This window comes from Bos indicus, chromosome 29 (genome assembly GCF_029378745.1).
Source record: "Bos indicus isolate NIAB-ARS_2022 breed Sahiwal x Tharparkar chromosome 29, NIAB-ARS_B.indTharparkar_mat_pri_1.0, whole genome shotgun sequence".
NCBI lineage: Eukaryota > Metazoa > Chordata > Mammalia > Artiodactyla > Bovidae > Bos > Bos indicus.
This window is the reverse complement of record NC_091788.1, coordinates 39,794,301-39,799,594: the sequence shown is the minus strand read 5'-3', so window position 1 is coordinate 39,799,594 and position 5,294 is coordinate 39,794,301.

Here is a 5,294-nt window from a genome sequence, read left to right as displayed (position 1 = left end):
GGTCTTCCTATGTGATACTGCATGGCCACGGTATCCATTGGAGGATGGCGAACGGTGGCCAGTTGGAGGGTCTCTTAAGGATAATACTGTTTTACAATTAGAGACCGGTTCTGTAAGGAACAAGGGAAGTGGGTAAAAGTAGCTATTATGCATTACAAAGGGCACAGCAGGGATGGGAGTAAAGTAGCTGAAGCTAATCAGCTGGCTGACTGTCAAGCCAAAAAGCGGCACTTTACGAAACCCCTTCACTGCAGACACCTTTGATCTGGACAGGTCCTGTGGAACAGGAAAAAACACAATATACTGAGGAAGAATTAAAAAGATATGAAAAAAGAGGAGCAAAGATTACTGATAAAGGATGGTTACAGTCTGAGGATGGACGATTAATAGTTCCTGAAAATGCTCAATGGAAAATTCTTAAGGGTTTACATCAGAGTTTTCATTTGGGTGCAGAGAGTACTTACCAAATGGCTTCTCGTTTGCTTCAAGGTAAAAATGTAATGAAAACTTTAAAGAGTATTATCAAAAGGTGTGAGATTTGTCAAAAAAAAAAATAACCCAAAGACTGAAAAGCTAGCAAAATCTGGATTACTACGAAGTAGGAAATATGCTGGAGAAGACTGGGAAATTGATTTCACTCTTATGCCAAAAGCTAATAGATATTCTTGCTTACAAGTTTGGGTAGATACTTTTACTGGATGGATTGAGGTTTTTCCCTGTCGTAGTGAACAGGCTAAGGAGGTTATAAAGATTTTAATCCATAAAATTATCCCCAGGTTTGGGCTGCCACGGAGCCTTCAGAATGACAATGGCTCCACCTTTAAAGCTGCTGTAACTCAGGGGATATCTAAAGCTCTAGAAATAAAGGACTCTGTGGGAGAGGGAGAGGGTGGGAAGATTTGGGAGAGTGGCATTGAAACATGTAAAATATCATGTAGGAAACGAGTTGCCAGTCCAGGTTCGATGCACGATGCTGGATGCTTGGGGCTGGTGCACTGGGACGGCCCAGAGGGATGGTATGGGGAGGAAGGAGGGAGGAGGGTTCGGGATGGAGAACACATGTATACCTGTGGCGGATTCATTTTGATATTTGGCAAAACTAATACATTTATGTAAAGTTTAAAAATAAAATAAAATTAGAAAAAGAAAAAAAAATCACTTACACTGTTACGGGAGACCCCAATCCTCCAAAAAGGTTGAAAAAGCTAATGACATTATCAAAAGACATCTGCACAAATTAACTCAAGAGATGCAAGACAATTCAATTAAAGTCCTACTCATAGCTTTAATGAGTGCCCAAACTGCCCCCCAAAAAGAGAGACTGTCTCCATTTAAATATATTTATTGAAGGCCTTTCTTACACACAGAAATTTTTATAGACCCTGAAGCCTTAGAATTAACTAGTTATGTAACTCAGCTCTCAGCTTTTCAACGGACATTAACAAAACTCCAGGCGACAACTCCTGACCCTGCCTCTGAGTCAAACAAGCCTCTATTTGAGCCAGGAATTGAGATCCTCATAAAAACTTTGAGATCTGGGGGCCCATCCCTCAAGCCCCTCTGGGAAAGCCCTTACCAGGTTATTCTTTCTTCTCCCACAGCTGTCAAAGTCCCAAAAATTGATTCGTGGGTACATCACACTCAAGTTAAGAGGTGGCACCCTGACCAAAACTAAGTGACATCTTTTTATGTCTTTACTTTCTATGCTCTGACTTTGTACTTTTCAGATGGGCCTGATAACCTATGTGAGCTTACTTCTGCTGACTCCAAATATCCTGAGTCTGCCATTTGATCCTCAAGACAATGTCTTCCTGTCCTGGGCTCACTCCTATGCTACAATCCACAATCAGTCTAACTGCTGGGTCTGTGGAGCACTCCTCTCTTCATCGGTGGAAGGCTTCCTGTGGTGGACATTTCCACTTCAAGGAAAAGACTTTCTCCAAGTCTGTAAATACCTTCAACAACAGTCACATGTGATGCCTCTTCTTCATCTGATGACATCTATCAACCCTAAAATGGACTGGTGCAACACTTTGTACTTTAACTATGGACATAATGTGACTTTTAATTTTGATTATACATTCTCTCGGTTCAATGACTATTTTGCTACACATAAGGCAAGGTCTAGATTGAATGGTTTTTTACCTGATGTTATCAAATATGAGATGAGGTTATATGGCTAACTCCTAAAAAAGGACGTTTAATATCTACTGCCCCTATATGCTGAGAACAAACAGAGCCATCCCCAAAAGTTAGCCAACAACTTAATTACAATGATTAGAAACAATTGGGATTTTTGCCTCAAAAAATATACAACGTAATCATTCCGGTGTTTTCCAACCCCAGTTCAGGTCCTCCCTTTGTCTGGCCAGGCACTAATTTGGACTGGATATCTCAGTCGCGCTGGCTTGCTCCAAATGGGACTTATTGGATATGTGGCTCTTACCTATGGGCATGGCTTCCCCCTGGTTGGATAGGGAGATGCACCCTGGGTCTAGCCTTTACTCACGGCTTTACATTTTCAGAGCTTCCAAAAAAGCCTGCTAATTTACCCCACCTTAAAACTCAGTGGGCAAGGTCTGAATTTCACTGGTATGATTATTTGGCTACAGTGTTTGTTCTCTCTTTGGGAACTACAGATGTTATGCTACCAGTGGATGCTTTGACTAATTTTACTCAACAGGCATTACAAAATTCTCAAAAGGCTATTTTAGCTCTTAATGCTGAACAAGCACAAATTAGAAAGGTGGTTCTACAAAACAGATTGGCTTTAGATATTCTGACAGATGCACAAGGAGAAACGTGTGCTATTATTCATACCCGATGCTGTACCTGATATGAGCACGAATGTTACTCATTTTACTAAGTACATGAACAAGATGATTGGGGCCATGGATACTCCTAAAGCCTCAACTGCCTCAGTTTGGGAGAGGTTAACTAGTTCCCCATGGTGGACAACTATCTTACAATAATTCTGATTGTTGTTTTTACTGCTTGCTCCCTGCATCTGTAATTGCATAACTGGATTTGTTTCTAGCCACATGAAAGCTTTTAAGTTACAAATGGTTGCTCAAACTCCTGCTACTGCTGCAACTTCCTCCAACTACTATTTGGGGCCCCTGGATCAGATATCCTCCATATGAGGATTAGGAGAATATGTTGCCTTACCAATTTAGGGACAATGCCCCTTCTCAGCTTGGAAGCAGTTATGGAATGAAAACGACACCCCTTTTCCCTAGGCAACATAATTCTCCTAAAAGAAAAGGGGGGAATGAGAGGGTAACAGGCAGGAAGGCCAGGGGTCTCCAAACGGAGGAAATAGCCTGCAAGTGTCAGACATGTTTATCTCTCTTAAGCGTCAGGAAGAAACAAACTAGCGATATTTTTTCCTTCTCTATACAAATTTAAAAGGAGGTCTCTCTTAAAATTCTGTGTTGCCATAATGACACCTGGTTCCACCTGAAATTAACTATTCTCAAACCTAGAGATAACCAATGCCTTTTTCTTATGGAAATATTTGTCTTAAGCTATGCTAATGTACTATGCATTTACCCCAAACTCTGTCTTCAAGTCAGTTCCGCCTTTTGGCTCAGAACCTACTTGACAAACACGTATGTTATACCCAGATATTATTCCTCTAATCTATGTAAATGAAACTATTTGTATGGTGATCTTCCCTTCTTCAAGATTCAAGTTAATCATTTTATGGCCCAGGATGAACAATTTGGTGCCAAGATTATCCCCAAATGCATCTTATGGGTGAGGGGCCTGGTGCCATTCTGAGTCTTAAGATATTCCTTTCTTTCATTAACAGACTGCTAGTGACTATATTGGAGATGGAAATGGCAGCCCACTGTAGTATTCTTGCCTGGAAAATCCCATGGATGGAGGAGCCTGGTAGGCTGCAGTCCATGGGGTCACTAAGAGTCGGATACGACTGAGCAACTTCACTTTCACTTTCATGCATTGGAGAAGGAAATGGCAACCCACTCCAGTGTTCTTGCCTGGAGAATCCCATGGATGGGGGAGCCTGGTGGGCTGCTGTCTCTGGGGTCACACAGAGTTGGACATGACTGAAGTGACTTAGCAGTAGCAGTAGCAGTGACTATATAACATCCAGCTGAAGACTAGCAGGGGGGTACTCTTTCTGTCCCCTTCTGATGCCTATGTCAGAAGCTTTCTCTATCTCCTTTATACTTTAATAAAACTTTATTACACAAAAGCTCTGAGGGTTCAAGCCTTGTCTCTGGCTCCAGATTGAATTCTTCTCCTTTGGGGCCAAGAATCCTGGCATCTTTGTATGATACAACAACATTTCAATAGGTTGAACATTCTTTGGAATTGCCTTTCTTTTGGATTGGAATGAAAACTGACCCTTTCCAGCACTGTGGCCACTGATGAGTTTTCCAAATTTGATGACATATTGAATGCAGCACTTTTACAGCCTCATTCTTTAGAATACTTAAACAGCTCAGCTGGAATTTTATCACCTTCCTTAGCTTTTCTTGTAGTGATGCTTTCTAAATAAAGCCCACTGGACTTCATACTCTAGTATATCTGGCTTTATGTGAGTGACCCCAGCATCATCCCTATCCCAGTCATATGACCATTTTTGTATAGTTCTTCTGTGCATTCTTGCCACCTCTTCTTAATCTCATCTACTTCTGTTACATCGTTGACTTTTCTGTCTTTTATCGTGCCCATCTTTGCATGAATTGTTCTCTGGTATCTCCACTTTTCTTGAAGAGATCTATACTCTTTACAATTCTATTCTTTTCCTTTAATTCATGCACTTTTCACTTATTAAGACTTTCTTATCTCTCCTTGCTATTCTCTGGAAGTCTGCATTCTATTGGGTATAACTTTTCCTTTCTCCTTTGCCTTTCACTTCTCTTATTTTCTCAGCTATTTTTAAGGCCTCCTCAGGCAAGCACTTTGCCTTCTCACATTTGTTTTTCTTGAGGATGGTTTTGATGACCACCTCCCATATCTCCATCCATTGTTCTTCAGGCTACCAGACCTAATCCCTTGAATCTATTTTTCATCTCCACTATATAATCATAAGGGATTTGATTTAGGTCATAGCAGAATGTTCTAGTGGTTTTCCTTACTTTCTTCAATTTAAACGTGAATATTGTTTGCTTCTGCCTAAACATTGCTTCCAGATCACCACCCACCACTCCCAGTGGGTGTGGAGCAAAACCACACAATTTGAGGACTGTTACCCTGGGTTTGTGGAGAAGGCAATGGCACCCTACTCCAGTACTCTTGCCTGGAAAATCCCATGGATGGAG